We start from the raw sequence: 20842 nt of genomic DNA, 5'->3' as shown, positions 1-20842 counted from the left end.
CCTCCCCTCCCCATTGCTATCCTGAACAGATTTTCAGGTCATCACCTTTTGGGGAGGGTAAGATCAAGAGCCATAGCAAGGAACTTTCACAGAAGTCACGGGAAGATAATTGTCCCATGAGTGAAGGCCCAGTGTATTAGCTGAGAAAGCTAACTCCCCAGGGGTTTACATATTGATGAGCTTTAAAGAGACTTGTCTAAGTAACCTCTCTCCACTTCATTTTGTTTGGCAGAGACTGCAAGGAAGCTCAGGGCAGTGAAGTGTAACAAATGGAAACCTTGATTTCAATTGCATCACATTCTCGGGAATCATGGTTGGTGAGGTAGATGGCTGTGCTCATTTCATTAAATATTTCACAATCAGGTGCATTTGTCTGGTTGTCCAACAACATATAGCAGAATATCTACCAATTATTGTATCATATTTTAAAAAACACTATATACTTTGAACTGAATCAGTGCAATTTGATTCCTTACCTCAAATTCTTAAATTACATAGGTTTCCTTTGGCTAGTCAGAAAAGAACTATTTAAGAAATATAACTAATTTGTGTTCTTACTTCTACTAATGGAGATTATTATGACATAAACCAAGTGATTCCTGGGAAGTTATATTTTGCAAACAAATGAGGAAGAACGGTATTAGCTTGTCAGAATGACTTTCAAATTCTTTTCCAATACCTTAGGGAACCAAAAATTATAAATGATAATCATATGTGTTTATATAGTATTTAAAACTTTGTAAATCATTTAATGTACATTTTTCCTGTTCATCCCAATGATCCATTTCTGAGGGCTGAATCATTACTTTCCTTTTGTACTTTAATAACTTCATACTAAGGAAAACTGGCACTGAGCAAATCACTAAAAGCTCAACTGTGAACATGTAAAATTTTGAAATTGGGCTTTTTCTCCCCTAAAATGTGACTTCAAGTAACGAAGTAAACTTAATGCATTTGGATGTCCATTTGTGAAATTTTAAAAAATATCTTTTTATTGATTTCAGAGAGGAAGGGAGACGGGGAAAGGTAGAAACATCAATGATGAGAGAATCATTGATCAGCTGCCTCCTGCACATCCCCACACTGTGGATCGAGCCTGCAACCTGAGTTTGTACACTGACCTGGAATTGAACTGTGGCCTCCTAGTTAATGGGTTGACACTCAACCACTGAGAGACACTGGCCTGGCCACTTGTGAAATTTTAACAAATGATACTTTAATGTCTCCGTCTGTGGTCTGTGGACATTCTTTAAAACCTTTCCCAATGACAGATAACAGAAATTAAAACCAACTATATTACCATTGCTAAAGCGCTTTTGAATGTTCAGCACACCATTCAGAGGCTATGCTGGGTGCTCATCATTACAGCTATCTTGTGAAATAGTACTGTTATTACCTCCATTTAACTAACTAGAGGTTGAAGAGGTTAGGTGACTTGCCCAGGGTGACTTAATCTAGAGCCGATATCCAGCCCTGGTCAGGGAGGCTCGGATGCACATGAAACTCCCACTCTCACTGGTCTCCATGAAGTACTGGCTTTTATATTTTATATGCCATCTCAGACTTCTAAATGTAACCCTAAGTCTATGTCCCCTTGCCTCCTGAGATTGCCTGGAAAACTGCTCTTCTATCACAGTCTGCTCAGAAACCTGGAGGCCTTGTCCCGGAAACCTGAAATTCCCAGCAAATCTCAGCTCACTGTTATATCTTAAAGTTTTAGTTTGCTGAATTGTTTGTAACTTGTGTATCTGTCCTTTTTAAAAAAAATGCATTTATATTGATGTCAGAGAGGATGGGATAGGGAGAGAGAAATAGAAACATCGATGGTAAAGAGAGAATCACAGATTGGCTGTCTCCTGCAAGCCACACACCGGGGATCGAGCTTGATATCTAGGCATGTGCCCTGACTGGGAATCAAATCGTGACCTCCTGGTTCATAGGTCGACGCTCAACCACTGAGCTATGCTGGCCAGGCTGTATCTGTCTTTTTAAGTGGTTGCTGGTAGCTTGGGACAATAGCAACAACAACAATAAGACACCCTGTATAATTACCTCCAAGATACAATGATTTATTGAAGGAATGAGGAGAATCTAGAAGCAACTGGAAATTATAGAAATTAAAGCTCGGTCTCTCTCTCTCTCTCTCTCTCTCTCTCTCTCTCTTTTCTTCTTCGCCTCCTCCTCCTCCTCCTCTCACCTCTCCCAAAATAGTCTTTGTTCTATCTTCTTTCTGCTTTCCATAACTCTGGCCACCCATGCTTAAATAAGAACATGACTGCTCCATGCCTGACTTTCCTTCTTCAAATCTATGACCACCATCATCTAATTGATTCAGGAACATTTTTTTTCTTTTAATACAAATTATTAAGAGAGTATGTGCCTATTTCTGTGTTCTCCATTCTATTCCACTGATTTCTGTCTACCCCTCCAACAATTCCACAGTCTTGTTTAATGGAGCAATGTAATAATCCTTGAAAGCGGGTAGACTGATTTTCCTCCTACTTTATGCTTCCTTTAAAAAATGTTTTAGCTATTGCAGATCATTTGCCTTTCCAAATAAGTTTTAGAACAATCTTGTCTATATCTACAAAACAATCGTTTACACCTGGCCACTTTATTAGATTCCAGTGAGTTAGGGTGAAAAGAAAGAGCTAGATCTCAAAATCTCAGGCATGTATTACTTTTCTAGAATAGCCAATGAGATCATGGTCTCTGATGAGACTGTGTATGTTTTAGAGACTCCGGCCTTCTCTCCTGAAGATCACAGACTATTATTATGACATTCTGGGGAGCCATAAAGTCGTATAGATTTTCTGGGCACTGATCTTCATTGAGTCAATCTTGCGATTTCAAAATATACTGCAAAAGTGGCTTGAATAACTATTTGAAGTGAGAGAGATGGAGCTATTCAGACCAGATACGAATCAGCTTATTGCTGAACGCAAGTTCACAGCAAGGCACAAAGACTGGCTGATGTAGCTTCTGTCACACTATTTCAGACCTTAAACAATGTGTATCACTGAGTAATGCTTGTGTAAAAGTCTCTGGCCATCTGGACACAGTAGAAGTCTCTCCACTCTCCAGTCCCTTCACCAATGGCTGACCATCCTCCATGAATGCCTATACCCTCCACCAAGCATTTACTTGGTAACTAAAATGCCATTCAATCTTGTATGCTTTCCTATTGACAATAACCAGTGGGCTGGCTCCAGAGCCCGTTTCTGGGAGGAGGGACTGTAGCTGTCCTTGAGTTGCAAGGAGTCAAGGGGAAGTACTGATAGAAATGAAGACCATTAAAAGATGCCCATTAGCATTGTTGACTCAAGATAATTGAAAAGAGGTCTTAAGCTCCTGGGTTGAGATAGGGAAGTGAGAAAAGGCATCCTTACTGTGCACCAGAGAGAAGGGCCAGGGCAGGAGGATCCTGCACGTCAAGTGAGGATATGCTGGACCCACTGGATCTAGTTAACTCCTGGTGCCAGATTCTTGGACAGAGCTGGCTTGGGCATCCTGTCACTGTGCTGATATGAAAAATCTACAGTAATCTAAGATTTGGGTTTGGGGAGGTTGAGATTCCTCAGTACATCAAAGAGCTGTATTTGTTGGAGTCTCACTTCCTGTGGATATGTTTAGCAAAGGGAAAAATTAAATTTTTATTTCACTCTTTAAATAAAAGTAGATAAGGTTACTATTTTCTACCCTAAAATTATATACAACTATTTTCTTCTATTTTTTTGTTTGTGTGTTTGTTATAGATTAGAAAACTCGATGGTCAAAGAATTTGAGTGGCTTATTCAAAATCCCAGGATTAGCTTGGGTAGTTCAAAACTATGAGTTTTATTGATTGATTTCTCCATGTTTTTCCCTTTAGGCATACCACCTAAAATTTAAAAAGAAAATGCAAACAAAGAAACAACAAACTTTCAATTTGGAAAAAAAATATATACAACAGGGAGTTCACAGACAATAATCTAAACATGTTCAAGTGATGGTCTATTGAAAAATTTAATCTTTCGAAGCTCAAAACGGTTTATATAATTTTTATTACATTTCCCACTGTGTCTGTGTTTGGTTGTCTCAAAATTGAACATAGGAAAAAGAATTTTCATTTTGTGTCTCTCTTTTTTTAATTCCCTCTCTACCAATAAGACACTGATATTTCGTGATTTTTTAAAAAAAAAATGTTGGAATGGGTTATATCACTTTTTTTTACAGGCAACATGAGACTTGAAATTCCTTTAATACATCACTAGTTGGGGAAAACAGGAAGAATAAGGCTCTCTGATGACTGAGCCAATCATCAAAACTTCAGTCAGAATTGACAGGGCCGGGGTGGGTGTGATGGGAGGGTTTGACATTCGAAGGTGAGAGCCTATAGCTATTATGAGGGGCACTTATTATCCATAATCTGCTTGAATAAAGAATGCTTTTTTTTTCTTTTTTGGTTTCACCTTAGAATCAATTTATATTGCTTTTTGATTCCAGAGATATTAGAATATTCATGTATTGAAAAGTAATTCAAAGTTTCCATTTCTACGAAACTTATGGATTATACAGAATTGAATGAAAAGGGAAGGAAGACCACTCTAAGGGGCACAGGATTCCTGTGTCTGGCCCCAAAGTACCTTTCTATTCTAAGTTCTACATGCCAACCTCAATTTCTACTATGTCCGTGAATGATCTTATTTCTATCAAATGAAGTTTTATCCAGATGCATATCAAATTTTATTGACATGTATGTCAGAGCTTTGCCCTGCATCTCCCTCTTAATAATTTTCCTCACACTGAAACTGCTCCCCAGACCGGCCACTGTGGCTCAGTGGTTGAGCCTTGAGCTATGAACCAGGAGGTCCTAGTTAGATTCTGGTCAAGGAACATGCCCGGTTTGTGTTCTCGATCCCCAGGGTGAATGTGCAAGAGGCAGCCAATCAATGATCCTCTCTCATCATTTGTGTTTATAGCCCCTCTCCCTCTCCCTTCCTCTCTCTGAAAGCAATCAATAAATATTTTTTTAAGTAAATTGTTCCCTGATCTAAGCTCCTAAAACTCTGTAATTCTTTTGTATATTCTCTTGGTTCTGGAAATCTTTTCTGATTCTACTTGCTTCTTCTCTTGGAAAGCTTGTCATAAAGAGGTCTCATCTCTTGTCCTAATCTTTGTTTTCTCTGCATAAAGAAGTATGGTCTAATCTTTAATTTTTATAGATTTCACTTTCAAAGCGCTTGCCATTGGTAGGTTACATGTTCACACTCTGAACTCCCTCCCCCCTCTTATGCTAGATCTTGGCTTTTGCTTCTGTTAACTGACATTTCATTTTTTCACATAGTGTTTCTACCTGCTGCCTCCTTTCATATTAGTAGCACACCTGTTTGTGCAACTACTTGAATATTTATCAATTTTGCCCAATTTATAAAAACAGTGGACAACTGGAGAAAATAACTACAGGAGTGACAGGTGGAGTGTCCTAAAAGTGTAACGAAATGAAAAAACCTGATAGAAAATATTAAAATACATGTCCAAAGCAGCACATGTCTAGGGTTAGCTGGACATGGATGAACTTAAGCCAGGTATTACTCTGTTTGATTTTGGAACACAGGAACAAAATTAGGGAATTATATAAAAAGCTGATATTATATTATTGAAAATGGCATGTTAATAAAAGGTGAAATCAGTGATATAATATGTTTTAGTTTTCTAGAAATGGATTACCATAATTATTTGTAATTCTAATATTTACGATTTGCATTTTTGAATTTTGGCTGCATCTTTATAAAATTATTATTTACAAGGTGGGCAAATTTCTGCATTATTTAGCTGAGTTGATGAACATCATGATGACTCTTTGCCAGAATTTCTCACATTGATAGTCTTTTGGATGTAGAAAAATTATATTCTTCTCTGTGTGTGTGTGTGTGTGTGTGTGTGTGTGCTTGAGAGAGAGAGAGAGAGAGAGAGAGAGAGAGAGAAGGCTCTGAGATTAAGGTATCTCTAATATCACATAATGTAAAAACATATAGACAACCTGAATTAAAATTTAATTTTGCCTTTATTTATTTTAAATATATTTTTTATTGATTTCAGAGAAGAAGGGAGAGGGAGAGGGAGAGGGAGAAACAGAAGCATCAATGATGAGAGAGAATCATTGATCGACTGCCTCCTGAACACCCCACACTGGGGATCGAACCAGTGGCCTCTTGGTTCCTGGGTGGATGCTCAACAGCTGAGCCACGCCCAGCTGGGCTAATTTTGCCTTTAAATCTAAAAGTGGTTTTTTCCCCCTTATTCTGTCTTGTATGAATATACTTAATGCAATCCTCTAAATTTGCGAACACCTTTCCATAAGATGCCAGAGAAGTACTAATATAGCATGAAAAAGAGTTTAAGTGATATACAATAACCTCTGATGATAAAAATGGATTGATAATTTGCTTTCCCCATCTCCTCACAATATTTCCCTCACTCGGAACCCTTTCCCTCCCCTTCTTCCAAACACCGAAAATGTCATTAAATCCACTCGCAGAGTTCTCTCTCCTCCTTCCCTTTCTGGCTCAGCATGTTATTATGTAGATTACTTGAGTTGCTAAGTTTACTTCCACTTTCTCATCCCATGCATACATTAATATTTGAATTCTCTACCATCGAAAAGGACAAGGTAGTTGATATATGATGGAAGGATCATTCTTTCATAGACATGAGGGAGGGGGATATTTCAAACATTCATAAGGCATCTGTGAAAGTCTCCTACAAATATTTGAATTTTGATTGAGGAGCCCTGCAAATGGAGAGTGTGAATACTCCCACTGTACCTTGCAGAACAAAATAAAATGATTCCCTTAGAATATATTAGTAAAATGAATCAGGACAATGAATATATACCCTAAAGTGATCATTTCATCTCAGGCAGTTCTTTACTCTGTTGAGATCTAACACCTGCATGATGTTGTGGCATAGTTGAAAGCAAGGGGTAGACACATGTACAATGAGTTTTAAGTATCTTCCCAGAAGGAATCAGAGAAGGCAGCAATATTTTACCTCCTCTCAGGACTGAAGTACATCTCCTGAGTTGTGTCATGTTTAATGGGTATTTAACCTCATTAAACATTATAACCTTCTTCTTAAAAATCTGGGAAATAATGCCAACCTTGCAGTGTGAGTTAGGAGAATACATGGTTACGGAAGCATAGAGTAGATCCACAACAACTCATATCCTTCACCTTTATCTTCAAATCTTAATGAAGCTTGTGCCTCCAATTTTCAAAGCTTCTCAACAAAAATATCTTCGTACAGAAAAATATGTAATGTGTCAACAGGTAAATAGAATGTCTTCCAGTATATAGACTAATGCCTAATGAACTTTAGGAAATTGTTGCATAAGAAGTTTCTGGTGGCAGGTAGAATCCAACCAGGTGAACTGGCATCAACAGGGGTGAGGAACAGAAGGACAGATGCTAAGAAAAGGACAAAAGGACTGAAGAGGGAGTTTTCTCATCATTCACCAATAAGATTTAGGTGCTAAGAAAAGGCAAAAATGTGCTCCTAGGGGATTGGTTATTGCTGTCACTGTGGCTTTGCTTATTGTGTGTCCCCTGAGCATGCAATATGGTAGACCACCTTAGAGATTTAGAGGTAGATCCATACCCTATTGAGTAGAAATCAGGACTTGGATAAACTATGCCTTATCCATTATAGATTTTTAAAAAGTGTGTGTCGGGGCGGGGGGCTGTTAAATTATAATGCTGAATCATTAATCACTGTTTATTTGGAAAGAAAATGGATTAAAAGCTTTCATTATTCATTCTGGTATAGTAAACCCATAATTTGACATAACTAAGTGTCAGACATAAGCAAAAGGTCCTCATCATTCTTCTTCTTCCTGCCTCCCAACCACCCTCACCAACACTGGAGCCTCTCTCTTACCCGGTCACCTGAATGAGAAATGCCAAGTCTGAGCACCCCTTCCTTGCCGTCATTGGTCCACATCCGATCAGGTGTTCCTTAATCTCCCCCTACCTTTCCACCCCATTGCCACCCCCTTAGTTAATGACACCCCTCCTGGACAGGTCAACAGCCTCTTCCTTGGGATGCCCACTTTCAGGTTCTGTCCCTCGCCCCTCTTCACTCTGAAGAGCCACCTTTCTGAAACCTAAATCCACACAACTCTTTAGCTTGAACCTCTTCCATGGCACCCAATGACAATGTACAATCTAAGATAGTTAGCTCTGTCACATGGCGACCTTTCGGGATTAATACAAGGCCACCCACTCCTTCTGCAGCCTGCTTCCAGCCACGCTAGAGGGTCGGTCTGTCTTCTTCCAGCCACGATTTCTCAGGCTTCTGCACCTGCGCATGAGACGCATCTTCCTGGAATTCTCCAGGTCCTCTTGGGAAACAGATGCATTCCTATTTTAAAATCAGCTTGCTTAGTAGCTTACTCTTTTGTGAATTCTGTTTTCATGTGTTTAATCACATTTATTGGGACGACAATGGTTAGTGACATGATCTAGGTCTCAAGTGTACATTTCTATGATACATCATCTGTGTATTGCATTGTGTGCCCACCACCCAAAGTCGAATCTTCTTCTGTCACCATGTATTACTTTTGAAAATTAGTTTGTTTATTTAATATCTTACTCGTTTGTCAATTCTTGAATGTTATCTCCTGCCACCAGCACCCACCCTCTCCGCAACAGGAGACCATAACCCTCCTTGAGGCGACACAGCATAGCAGTGAGGCACCTGGACTCCAGTCAGCTCGGTTTCTGATCGAGCCACGCCTTTTTCACATTATTTCAGGCAGGTAAGTCTAACCCTCTGACCCCAGGTAGCCATTAGGAAAATAAGAATGATCCCAGTACACCTCCCCCATTAGGCTGATGGGAGCATCTGATGAGATTATATTTGTAAATGTTTATGCAGGGTGAGGCACAAATGATGGGCTTAATAAACCATTGCTCTTTTCACTATGATTACCAGACAACATAGGTCACTGTGACAAATGTTGGTAAGCACTCTATGATAATGACTTGCTTGCATGCTCTTTCTTCTGTAGGTCTTCAAGTTCCTCTGAGGGAAGGAGCTACATTCCATTCATGTCTTCATTTCTGTACCCCTGGTCTCAGCACTGGCCTAGGACACAATGCTTTCTGAATGCATGAATACATTTTTCTAAAATGAGACTTTTTTTTCTTATGAGATTCTCCTTCATTGGCATTTGCATGCCCCTTGGGAAGGTGTTTCAGGCAGTGGTATTTTGGAACAACACAAAGGTGCTGTCCTTCACAAAGACATTTCTTGGATGCCACATTGAGGTGAGAATACCTCAGGAACCCGTTTCCACAGCAGGTTGTTAGATTAAGGCCCAGGCAGAAGTCAGTTCATTGCCTGATAAGCTCTGTGAAGTTTACTGTCCTAATCATTACCCACAGGTATCTCCAAATGCAATAAAATCCAATTACCTTGACAACATCTCCTAGTAAAAGGAGAATGACTAGTAACTAACTTATTTTTTCATCAAATACTTTGAAAAGGACTCCTTGCTATCTAGAAGTGAAACATATTTTAGTTTATAAAAATAACACTTTGAAATAAAGAGGCCTGGAAAACCTAACTCACATTAGAAATACTTCTTTGATGTTTTCTTTATGAGAGTTACTAAAATTGAATTATTGTATTCAAGAACCGTAGAAGTATTCTTATGCTTTGAACCAGGAAGTGCAGCATGAAAATTATTAATTAATTAGGATATTGATTATTTAATAATAAACACATTAAGATGGAATTTATCTCATAGTTTTGGCAGAGTTATTAAGTGAGAAAATATGTGCAATTTGATCTAAAAGCACTTACTATACTATTTAGCATGTTAGGAGTCTGTATTTCCATGTTTTCTTTTGTCTTCTCTTCCTAAAGAACAGCTTATTGTCCCTCTGAACCCAGTTTATTGGTCAATTGTAGATGCTCAATTTTCTCCTGAATTGATATACATAAATACATATATACATACGTAAAACCTTCCTATGGTCCTTCCCTCAAGGAACTTGAAATCTTAGAAATAGCATGTGAGCAAGTCATTATCCTATATAATAAAAGCCTAATATGCTAAGTGTCCGGTCATCTGGTCATCTGTTCAACCAATCAAAGCATAATATGCTAATGATATGCTAAGGCCACTCAACTATTGCTATGACATGCACTGACCACTAGGGGGCAGACAGCTGACTGGTCAACCAGTTGCTATGATGTGCAGTGACCACCAGGGGGCAGATGCTCTGACCAGTAGGTTAGCTTGCTGCTGGAGTCTGGCCTATTGGGACTGAGCAAGATGGGCTGGACACCCCCTGGAGCCCTCCCTTGGTCCCTCCCTGGCTGGCCAACCTCCCAGCCTCAATCATGCACCAGTGGGGCCCCTTGGCCTGGTCTGCGCCTTCTTGCAATTTGGGCTAAGGGCCCTCCCCCCCCCCCCCCCCCCGCCCAGTGCACGAATTTTGTGCACTGGGCCTCTAGTCTTATGATAACAACCATTTATTAAGCATACACACATTTGTTATATATAACTTATACATAATTTTTACTTGTAATAGCTAATTATATATTAATATTTTACTTATATATCATTGTTTATATATCATTGCTGATCATATCCATATATATGGTACTCTTATAGGTATATAATTTATATACCTTTACTAATAATTATATATATAATCACACACACACACACACACTCACACACATTGGTGGTGAGGTCCACTGAGAGAGTATGTATATATTCCCCAGAGTTGTAAAATGTTTCAACAGATCTAGGTTCCAAGATGTTGTCTTTTCCCCTCTTTCATTGTGCTGGTTTTAAGGTTTGGCATTGTAATTATATTTTGAATGAAACTTTCCAGATTAAAAACTATTCCTATTTAACAAGCCGAGTTCCACTACAGTACACATTTCATTATCATTGTCAAACATCAAATTACATTAAATCCCAGCTAATCTTCCATGACCTTGCCCGCCACATTGTTAGTGATCACAGAGTACACAAACGCAGAACATTCCTTTTAAAATATAGATAACACATTAACAGATAGGAGGGGCAAGACACGGCTTTCTCAGATGCCGCTAACTGAGGGCTCACGGGTGGCTGCCTTCTCACAAAAGCACTGGAGGTAAACCCAGTGGTCATGACTCAGGCATTGGGAAGGCACTTAGCTAGCTGCACATTTTTCAGACCAAATTGCATTTTGCAATCATTCTTATTATAGTAATTGGAGCACTAATATTACTTAACGAGTGACCTGAGAGATGGAAATGTGTCAATCAAAGGGTTTTAAATGCTTTCAAAATTCTTTGCTCTTTGAACGGGGAAGGTCAGGAAGCACTAAATCACGGAGCTTTCTAATTTAATGGACCAATGCCCCATGAGGTAAGAATAATTATAACCACTTTACAGACTAAGAAAATCAAAGCATATAATGGACTGGACCAAAAATAACACTTCCTTTGTCTTGATTCCAAAACCTATGTTTGAAATGGGGGTAAAGCAATAGGAAACTCATGTTTACTGAGCACTTATTATCTTTTATAATACATTTGTATTGATTTCAGAGAGGAAGGAAGAGAGAGAGAGAAACATACATCATGACGGAGAATCATTCATCAGCTGCCTCTTGCACACCCCCTACTGGGAATTGAACCGTGACCTCCTGGTTCATAGGTTGACACTCAATCACTGAGCCACAATGACAGGGTTGAGCATTTATTATTGATACCAAAATACCATTCTTATCTTTCTTCTCCATGTTTGTGGGTATTATTATGCCCATTTCATAGCTGAAAATTCTGATGACTGAGATGAGCAAGGTAAGTAAGTCAAGGTCACATGGCAAATAAATGGTGGAGTCCATGTGTGTAGCCTTCCTTATTATTAAAACATTTTTTTCTTTAATGATATATCTGAACTCAGAAGTCTAAAATAAGAGCTTTCCTCAAATTCTTAATATGCATTACAACTCGAATCATCTCAGTGATTTAAATCTACACACTTGCCCTCAAAATGTAAGCTCCCTTCTCTAGTCTTTATAAGATGACTGAACAAGGCAAATCTACTCAAGCATCAGATTTTCTATGGACTAATCAGCAATGATATCAGCTATTATTTATGGAGATTTTATTATGCGTCAACACTATAAAAAGCAGTATATACATATCTATACCTATACCTATACTTCTACCTATACCTATACCTATACCTATATCTATATCTATATCTATATCTATATCTATATCTATATCTATATCTATTTTATTTAACCCCCAGAAGAACCATGTGAGGGAGGCAGTGCAGAAGACAGAATCTAAAGATCCCCTGTTCTTCCACCTGAGAAACACATTCTTAGACACCAACCTTGCTACGGCTGTGAAGGGGCTTTGCAAATAGAATGAGGTTACAAACTATAGATGGAATTAACTTTACTAGTCATTAGATTTTAAAATAGGGATATATTCCTGGATCATCTGGGTGGCCCCAATGTAATCACATAAATGTATAAAAGCAGAAGAAGGCAGAGGAGACAAAACCAACGGGGAAATAAGAGAAACTCAAGGCCTGAGAAGGGTTGGACCTGTTGTTGCTGACTTTGAAGGTGGAGGCCAGAAACCACTTCTTACACACTGCAGTGAACTGCTCATCCCCCACCTCAGTCAACCTTTTTGAAGACTTTGTATATAAATCATATGATTAAAACTGTATTAGTAGCATCCAGATACAACCTATTTCAAGTCTCTAAAAAGAAAGGCTTTATTAGCTATAGATATTAAAGCCTAAGTGACCATCACAACTGAACAGACGATTGAATAGGTTGTGTGGGGCAACCAGGCCAGCAAGGGGGTTAGTGAGGGACGACCAAATGACTGAGCAGGAGGCTGCAAAGATGGCAGTGCCCACAGCCAATAATGAGGGAATATGCTAATTGACTGTCACACCCTCAAAGATGGCAGCACCCACAGCCACAAGATGTCCAGCAGGGAAGGGCAGTTGTGGGCGATCAGGCCAGTAGGGGAGGGCAGTTAGGGGTGACCAGGCCAGCAGGGGAGGGCAGTTGGGGGGGACTGGGCCAGCAGGGGAGGGCAGTTAGGGGCAACCAGGCTGGCAGGGGAGGGCAGTTAGGGGTGACCAGGCTGGCAGGGGAGGGCAGTTGGGGGCGATCGGGTCAGCAGGGGAGTAGTTAGGGGGTGATCAGGCTGGCAGGCAGAAGCGGTTAGGGGCAATCAGGCAGGCAGGCAAGCAGTTAGGAGCCAGCAGTCCCGGATTGTGAGAGGGGTCCCAGATTGGAGAGGGTGCAGGCTGGGCTGAGGGACAACCTCCGCCCCCCCCCCCCCCCGCCCCCCAGTGCACAAATTTTGTGCACTGAGCCTCTAGTTATGTATAACGAGCCTTTGGGCAATAACAGTAATGTATGATTCTATTTCAAATACTAATTTCATTTGAATACAAATATTTTGATGTTACATTTAAGGAAAACTCTTACAGGGTCATGTTTACTGTCCAAACAGACTCAAATAGTTATTATTTCCTTTCCTTTCTGTTAACAGTACTGTTAATACAATTTTCTCCACAGGTTGGTACACTTGAATTTTCATTTGAGGGACACAGAGGAAGAGATACTGATGCAAATTGGAAATGGAATGTAACAGGATATTTATCCTGGTTTAAAATATTTCAACATTCATCCTGTGTCATTTTTAGCCAACCGATGAAAGGTAAAGATGTCGGAATTTTTCATTTCATAAAGCAGCATGCAGTGTTTGCTGTACTAGAAACAGTTAGTTCCTCTAAATTCTAAATATTCTGCTTCATCCCATTTCCAATTTATGTCTGTGTTCCTCATGGCATTTCATAGGGTACAAATCGTTACGCAGAATTGTTTATTAATAATCATTTCAATGCTAACTAGGATGTGGCAAGGATTCACCATCTACTAAAAATTTCAATTCATTCTGTTTCCTGCACGTTACGCTCATGAATAAGACAATAAGAATTAGCTGGAATTATGGGTAAGAGATGGCAGACAATAAATAAAAAGAAAGTGTGTTTGATCACTAAACAAACATTAATTCAAAAATAAATATGAAGAAAAGGGCAGGTGTGTGCTAGGAGCAATGACGCCTGCAGCGGGGGGATGAGTTTGCTGCCATAGAAGAGGAGGGTGGACAGAATGCCAAAAACCCACTACCTGTTATAACTCCCCCTTAGCAAATGGCTTATTGAGCTTCAGAGTATTTAATTAATCCGCTCAAAATTGCGCAGATGGGGTTAGAAGAGGTAAAACTGAAGGACACGGTGTCTGCAAAGTTGAAGCTTTTAATCAATAAATCAGTAAGATGGTTTCAAACATAAAATGTTGGCGAATCTATAATACTGTCAATGATAATTCACACCAACACATTTCCCAGAAGCCTTTAATTATCAAAGATTAGTTGAATCTCTGCTGGTCAACTGTGCAGAGCGGTGCCAGGAACCTGGGGAGGCCTTTTCTCCTATTGGGAAACCCACTGGGTAACTTGAAAGGGTCTGAGAGGGATCAGTCTGTCCAAGTGATAATTTGAGAAGAAAGGCCTCCTCCTTGAAGGGCAGAGAGTTGCTTCTCTCTCTGCGCCTTAGAGGCACGTCCAGGGGGCAGGATTAAGTGACAGCAAAATGAAAAGGTCACATGTATCCCAGCAATGATTCATCATTACGGCCAAGTCAGCTTTGGGTGGTCAGACTGCACTTTGATGTTGGCAAACGTCTCCCTCGTGGGAGAGGCAGAGGGAAAGGACAGGGGGTACAGGGATAGCTTCAATTTCCAGGTCGAAGAAGTGAACGGCACACTCCCTGTTATGCAGTTCTCTTCCTGGGAGCGGAAATGTGTCTGTTGAGTGTGCATAAGCAGCTGAGAGATAGCCTCCAAAATAGATTGGGAGGAATGCAAAAGTGGAAGCCAGCGAGCTCTGTGAGCCCTCCGGGAGAGCCAGGCTGCAGATAGAAACGGGGCAGAGCTGATGGGAGTTTCCCAGGGGTTGTTTGCAGAATTGCTTTCTCTAGTGGAAGCTGGAGGGCGTGGCCCGGTTCCATGGTTCCCAAGGCACTCATTTCCCCAGTCTCTGAGAATGGGATCAGGTGACGCCTCCTACTGCTTCACAGTTCACCTGCCCTCTTCCCCTCATCCTGCCCCCTTCAATCCTTCACCATCGTTCTTCCCCAAAGCAACTCGCCAATGAGTTCACTTATGTGCAGATCTCCTATCCAAGTTTGTCTCCTGGGGAACCTGTCCTAAGAAACACTATCCTGAGTGGAACTCAGAGTAACCATTTGCCTGGTACAGAGGGTTTTTTCCCAGATTTGGGACTTTCTATGCTTAGACAGGAAGGGTACAAGGGCGGTTGTTCATTGCATCTTAAGGATACACTTGTTATAGTCTTTGCAAATCCTGTCCACAGGTAGGGTGTACAATAGTATCATAGTCTATATTTCTCTACCTCCAGTGACTGTTCTCCATACCCTATTCCACTAGGACTCCCCCTTATCTACTACAAGAATGTGGTAGACACAAAAATTCACTGAGGGTAGATGTCAATCCCTAACAACAATGATGCAATAGTCCTTATCTTCCCTACTTTTCCCACACTTTTTCAATTGCGTGGACATATTGCTCTTGCTCGTACTTTCTTTCCACTGGTATCATATTTCATTTCATTCCAGGTACAAGTTTTAATAATGTCTCCACTTCAGTAAGAGGGTGGGTGGTTTCCAAGCCGAGCACTGTGACTATCATTGATTTATGCCAGTTTTAGAGAGATGCAACTAGAGCCATCACTTCACAGGTGCAGCTGTAACATGGCATAGCCTTTGTCAGCCAGGGTCCCTGGGTGACAGGGTTGAGCAGAGCCCGGTGCTATAGGGTAAAAATGAACACAGGCATTAAGATGTGGGAAAGCGCTGAGGAGGTAATATTTTAATAAGACCAGTTTAGTTGGAAGCAGTCTTTCTGACATTGACAGCAAGAGCCATATTAGTTTTAAAACCACAGAAATGAGTCATTCAAGAGGGAAGTCTACAATAAAAAAGGGTCTGCTAGATAAAATCGCTATAGATTTTAAAGGGTTGTATCTATCTATCTATCTATCTATCTATCTATCTATCTATCTATCTATCTATCCCTAGAAGCCACATATGATACTGCCAATAGTGCACCTGTCCTTAATCTGTGCTCACCATTTCCCTGCACCTGTTTCTTCAAAGAGTGTTCATGTGCTCTTATAAGATTTCATGGCTGCAGAGGTTTAAATCCAACCCGAGAATGCAAAGCAAGTCATGACTTGTCATGGCTTCTAAAGACTCATCTGACATAAAACACCTTTCAGTTATTCCTGTCTGAGCTACGCCTTTCCAAAATAAGGAACAAATGCAGTTCGTACCAAGGAGCAGAGCTGAGTGGTAACACACGGATTACCCAGCCCAGCCACCAAATTATTGATGTTGCAGAATTAAAGTCTGGTGCTGCCGAATTAAAGTCGTCAAGCTGTAGTTACATTTTTCAAGGACTTATAAAAATCCTTTTAACTTCTGTCATGGTTCTAGTAGTTAGCAGGGGCCTGAATTTGACTTTGAGCTTCACATTTGGAAAATCAAGGAATTCAAAGCAAATCTCAGCCAGAGTCCCTTTGCCTCCTGTGGCGCCTTCCTCAGACTATAAATGGATCCTGGTTTTGAAAGCAAGCCCAGATTTCCTTAAAACATGTTCCAGTCTCTTGAAATTCACCCAGGGTGTATTTCAAAGGAAGGCTGTGCTTTTTTTCTCCGCACCCTCTTTTTGGAGTGTCCTCTTTGTAAGCATTGCCGTTTCCTTGTGTGGGTTCGCGCCACCCGTGCTGAGTCCATGCCATGCCCATCAGACACGTTTCAACCAGGCTCCCCAGATGACTGGCAGTCAGACTTTCCACTGGCCACATGTCAAAAGCAAGCTATTCAGGGTCAGCCTCCTTGAAAAGATCTGCCAAATGGTCTCCTGACCTCCTTAACATACTAGTGGAATTACAGTAATCGAAAGACAGCATAGTGCAGCCAGTGTTGCTCAGTGATTGAGCATTGACATATGAACCAGGAGGTCACGGTTTGATTCCAGATCAGGGCACATGCCCATGGTGGGGCTCCAGCCCGAGTAGGGGGCATGCAGGAGGCAGCTGATGGATGATTCTCTCGCATTGATGTGTCTATCTCTCTCTCCCTCCCCCTTCCTCTCTCTAAAATCAATCAAAACATATTAAAAACCCAAAGAAAGCATAAAGGTCCACATCCTGGGCTCCATTTCCTTTCATTCCCTGCTTCCCACACCTTTTGAGGATCTTTCACACCTTCCATTCGAAATGGCCACCAACTAGAGATGGGTTTTCAGTATTAATACACTGTCCACTTCAGTCATTAGTTTCAAAGATGTACTCATTCAAACCATCTACAAATACCAACCGTTTTCTGGCAACTACGATGCATTTCTTTGGTTTTACTGAAGTGAGATGATTACTTCCTTATATCAGACACATACCTCCATGAATGCTTCTAAAATACCATTGCATCTGCATTTGGGGCAAATATACCACATTTTTAATTCCTATTGAGTATGCATTCCCCCCCAAAATGCCCTTGGATGCTTTAGATGAATGGCCGTTCACCTACATCTGGCTCATCTCAAAGAGATACATTTTATTTTTTCTGGCTGCAAGTGTAGGGCTTATACATGAATCTGTGTTAAAATTTAAGCACTTTCGTCTATCAAGATGTTTTTTGTTTCTTGGTTTGCTAACTCTCCATTCCGACTTGAATAATCTCAGAAATCGGGTCTGTGTTCTCATTCAAGTCCTTCGTCAAAATGTAGAATGGGAAAGATCTGAGCATCCAGTCCTTTGGCTTTTCACTGGCGTGAGCGTTCAGAAGCATCGGCCCTCTAATCAGCACCCTTTAGATATCCGGCTGTATCTCTAATATTTTTAAAACTTGCTCTGCATTGGTCTTTGCCAAAAAAAAGGTGATTTTGTGCTGCCACCATCAGAATGCTATGAAAGAAGTGATGTTGCTCCTTTCTATACACGAGAACACTGAGGCTCAAAGAAGTGAAGTTACTTACAGCAAATCACATACGTTACGTAAGTTAAGAAACACTTCTGTAGGTTTTTCTCTTCCTGCTGTTTGCACCTGACACTCCAGCCAGCCATGTCTAGTTGCTTAGAGCCCCTCTCCACCCCAGGATTCTGGGCAACTGTGCTTTGCACATTTTGCTCCCATTGTCTGGAGCGCTTGTCCCCTCCATCATGTTTTATTCACCAACATCCTCCTCCTCTGCCTTCCACGTGGACTCTAAGTCTTTTCTCCATGATCGCAGAAGGAATAAAGCCTATTGTTCTGAGGATTAAGAGATATCATGCATGGCATGCTCTAACTGCTATTATATTAAATAACACTCTTTAGCATCACCACGTGTAACCCTGACAACATTGAGGCATGTGTTGCTATCCATTTTACAGCTTAAAAAAAAAGGTATGGGATGCACTTCTTAAGGCCACATGCATAACAATGGAGAGAGGCAGTGCCTCCTGACACTTAGAGATAGTGCATCGAGAGCTGTGATAGAGCACTGAACCCAAACCCAACAATGCACCATGGCTCACTAGAGGGGCCACGGCGGCCTCTTCTAGCTCATCTCAGATCTACCTTTCCCGTTGCTCACACACTATAACCACCGACCTTCCTATGATTCTTTAAAGAGGTCCAGCTTGTTCCCAGGTCAGGGTACACGCCCTTGCTGCTTCCTCAGCCTGGCTGCTATGATTTCTTCTTTTCATGTGTGTCTGCTCAGTTGTCAGCCTCCATGACCACTCAAGTTGAGCTGTTCCCTGAATTCCTAAGTAGCATTCCCATCACGTCACCCTGACCTCCATTTAATTTCCTTCCCAGCAACCACAAATATCTCACTCGTTATGGGCATGCACTGAATTCTCTGTGTCCTCTTCAAACACGAAAGCTTTTTTTAAATATTTTTTTTATTTCAAAGAGGAAGGGAGAGGGAGATAGAGATAGAAACATCAATGATGAGAAAGAATCATTGATTGGCTGCCTCCTGCATACCCCCTACTGGGGATCCAGCCCCCAACCCAGGCATGTGCCCTTGACCGGGAATTGAACCTGGGACCCTTCTGTCCGCAGGCCTATGCTCTATCCACTGAGCCAGAGCAACATGAAAGCTTTTTAAGGACAGGAACCATGTCAATATTATTTGCTACCATATCTCTAGGACATACATAGTGTCTCATGCCTATTTGCTGAATGAATAAAGAAGAGAGTTTTAAAGGAGCATGGCAGGGCATCTAAATCTCATAGAGAGGAAAGCAACGCTTTCTAGAAGAGGAGGAATGATGCTTAAAAGGTAGGGTAAGAAGTAACTAATTCAAACTATGGAGATTTCTAAACCATGGGGGATTTTGCCACCCCACTGCCATCCTAAACTATGGCACATTTGGCAATATCTGGAAACATTTCTTATTTGTGCAATTTGGGAAGGTTGCTACTGGTATAGAGGCCTACAATAGGCACACACAATATGCTACATATCCCACAATATGCACACATACCCATAAGACTGCATACTTAGAGAAAAGAATTGTCTGCTACCTGTTGAGTTGGCTCCGACTGCTGGTGATCCTATGAATAAGTGATGTCTATAGTGTCTGGTCCTACACAGCCCTGCTCAGCTCCTGTAGCCTCATGCTTACAAATTCTTTTATGGGATCATTCCGTCTCATGTGTGGTCTTCCTTTTTCCCCACTACCTTCTATTTTCCCAGAAAAGAATGACTTGCCCTAAAATGTCGATAGTGCCAAGGCTGAGAGGCCTTGGCATAGAGTGGTGAGCTTTCTTCAGCAACATTCTACCTCCCCAATCTTCAACGGCTACCTCTTCTCTGTCTCTTCTCCCTCTTCTCCCAGATGCTCCTGATGTATTTTGACCCTGGGACACTTGAAGTTACTGAACTCCAAAGCTTCCCGCCTCCCTTAGAGAACCTCAAATCAAAGGTCAGCCCTGCTCTGGCCTGAGACTCTGTAGCTCAGGCCTGGAAAGGGCTGAGGTCTCAATGCTGTATGATCAAGGAAGCAGGGCTGCCTGAGTAGGCACCACAGGTACCAGGACATGTTAAAGAGCACTCAGACCCAGGATGAGGGGACTCAGAAGTACAGGCCGAGAAAGCACTTGGACTTGGCTGAAGTTGATGCATAGAGTCTAGTCTGTACTTCATCTGTCTGCTCACGTCTTATTCGGTGAGTTCCACAACCCCCCAAAATTAGCATGGGCTCGATTCAACAAACTCAGCAGTACATGAGTTTCAAGGGGCTTTCTTGTTGGCTTTTGATTAGACTTGCAGGAAGCCGACTTCAATGAGATTTTATAGTCTCTTGAAGCCTGGGGATTTCCCCCCCACACTTGTGTCTTGTAAAAACCCCAAGAAAAGTGTGTAACAAAAATTGATGACTTTCCACCAATTTGGACATCTTCATTTATAGCAGCTTGGTAGAAGATGCTGGGCACATTTCATTTCTAATGATTTAATTCTAATTCGTATTTATAACTACAGTCTACTTCCAATAAGTACACTGTTAAATGAGTAGAGAAATGTATTTATTGATTCACCCGTGAACAGCAGAACATCATGCATAAGGAGGTTGTTGAGATAGCTAAATAGATATGTACCCACACATTTTCTACATTTTTCTCACATTCCTTGATCATGATCCTTCTTTTTTTTTATGTTTCATACTGTGATAACGA

The sequence above is a fragment of the Myotis yumanensis genome, unplaced genomic scaffold, assembly GCF_028538775.1.
Source record: "Myotis yumanensis isolate MYYU_CA2020_CCGP unplaced genomic scaffold, mMyoYum1.0.hap1 SCAF_18, whole genome shotgun sequence".
In the NCBI taxonomy this organism is placed as follows: Eukaryota; Metazoa; Chordata; class Mammalia; order Chiroptera; family Vespertilionidae; genus Myotis; species Myotis yumanensis.
Note: the sequence above shows the minus strand (reverse complement) of the source record.